The sequence below is a fragment of the Doryrhamphus excisus genome, linkage group LG19 (genome assembly GCF_037039965.1).
Source record: "Doryrhamphus excisus strain RoL-2023G ecotype Guam linkage group LG19, RoL_Dexc_Guam_v1.1, whole genome shotgun sequence".
Taxonomy (NCBI): domain Eukaryota; kingdom Metazoa; phylum Chordata; class Actinopteri; order Syngnathiformes; family Syngnathidae; genus Doryrhamphus; species Doryrhamphus excisus.
Genome location: NC_136375.1, coordinates 17230001 through 17232500, shown reverse-complemented (window position 1 = coordinate 17232500; position 2500 = coordinate 17230001).

The following is a 2500-nucleotide window of genomic DNA, read 5'->3' as shown; positions in this document are numbered from 1 at the left end:
CCCTAACCCTAACCCTAACCCTAACCCTAACCCTAACCCTAACCCTAACCCTAACCCTAACCCTAACCCTAACCCTAACCCTAACCCTAACCCTAACCCTAACCCTAACCCTAACCCTAACCCTAACCCTAACCCTAACCCTAACCCTAACCCTAACCCTAACCCTAACCCTAACCCTAACCCTAACCCTAACCCTAACCCTAACCCTAACCCTAACCCTAACCCTAACCCTAACCCTAACCCTAACCCTAACCCTAACCCTAACCCTAACCCTAACCCTAACCCTAACCCTAACCCTAACCCTAACCCTAACCCTAACCCTAACCCTAACCCTAACCCTAACCCTAACCCTAACCCTAACCCTAACCCTAACCCTAACCCTAACCCTAACCCTAACCCTAACCCTAACCCTAACCCTAACCCTAACCCTAACCCTAACCCTAACCCTAACCCTAACCCTAACCCTAACCCTAACCCTAACCCTAACCCTAACCCTAACCCTAACCCTAACCCTAACCCTAACCCTAACCCTAACCCTAACCCTAACCCTAACCCTAACCCTAACCCTAACCCTAACCCTAACCCTAACCCTAACCCTAACCCTAACCCTAACCCTAACCCTAACCCTAACCCTAACCCTAACCCTAACCCTAACCCTAACCCTAACCCTAACCCTAACCCTAACCCTAACCCTAACCCTAACCCTAACCCTAACCCTAACCCTAACCCTAACCCTAACCCTAACCCTAACCCTAACCCTAACCCTAACCCTAACCCTAACCCTAACCCTAACCCTAACCCTAACCCTAACCCTAACCCTAACCCTAACCCTAACCCTAACCCTAACCCTAACCCTAACCCTAACCCTAACCCTAACCCTAACCCTAACCCTAACCCTAACCCTAACCCTAACCCTAACCCTAACCCTAACCCTAACCCTAACCCTAACCCTAACCCTAACCCTAACCCTAACCCTAACCCTAACCCTAACCCTAACCCTAACCCTAACCCTAACCCTAACCCTAACCCTAACCCTAACCCTAACCCTAACCCTAACCCTAACCCTAACCCTAACCCTAACCCTAACCCTAACCCTAACCCTAACCCTAACCCTAACCCTAACCCTAACCCTAACCCTAACCCTAACCCTAACCCTAACCCTAACCCTAACCCTAACCCTAACCCTAACCCTAACCCTAACCCTAACCCTAACCCTAACCCTAACCCTAACCCTAACCCTAACCCTAACCCTAACCCTAACCCTAACCCTAACCCTAACCCTAACCCTAACCCTAACCCTAACCCTAACCCTAACCCTAACCCTAACCCTAACCCTAACCCTAACCCTAACCCTAACCCTAACCCTAACCCTAACCCTAACCCTAACCCTAACCCTAACCCTAACCCTAACCCTAACCCTAACCCTAACCCTAACCCTAACCCTAACCCTAACCCTAACCCTAACCCTAACCCTAACCCTAACCCTAACCCTAACCCTAACCCTAACCCTAACCCTAACCCTAACCCTAACCCTAACCCTAACCCTAACCCTAACCCTAACCCTAACCCTAACCCTAACCCTAACCCTAACCCTAACCCTAACCCTAACCCTAACCCTAACCCTAACCCTAACCCTAACCCTAACCCTAACCCTAACCCTAACCCTAACCCTAACCCTAACCCTAACCCTAACCCTAACCCTAACCCTAACCCTAACCCTAACCCTAACCCTAACCCTAACCCTAACCCTAACCCTAACCCTAACCCTAACCCTAACCCTAACCCTAACCCTAACCCTAACCCTAACCCTAACCCTAACCCTAACCCTAACCCTAACCCTAACCCTAACCCTAACCCTAACCCTAACCCTAACCCTAACCCTAACCCTAACCCTAACCCTAACCCTAACCCTAACCCTAACCCTAACCCTAACCCTAACCCTAACCCTAACCCTAACCCTAACCCTAACCCTAACCCTAACCCTAACCCTAACCCTAACCCTAACCCTAACCCTAACCCTAACCCTAACCCTAACCCTAACCCTAACCCTAACCCTAACCCTAACCCTAACCCTAACCCTAACCCTAACCCTAACCCTAACCCTAACCCTAACCCTAACCCTAACCCTAACCCTAACCCTAACCCTAACCCTAACCCTAACCCTAACCCTAACCCTAACCCTAACCCTAACCCTAACCCTAACCCTAACCCTAACCCTAACCCTAACCCTAACCCTAACCCTAACCCTAACCCTAACCCTAACCCTAACCCTAACCCTAACCCTAACCCTAACCCTAACCCTAACCCTAACCCTAACCCTAACCCTAACCCTAACCCTAACCCTAACCCTAACCCTAACCCTAACCCTAACCCTAACCCTAACCCTAACCCTAACCCTAACCCTAACCCTAACCCTAACCCTAACCCTAACCCTAACCCTAACCCTAACCCTAACCCTAACCCTAACCCTAACCCTAACCCTAACCCTAACCCTAACCCT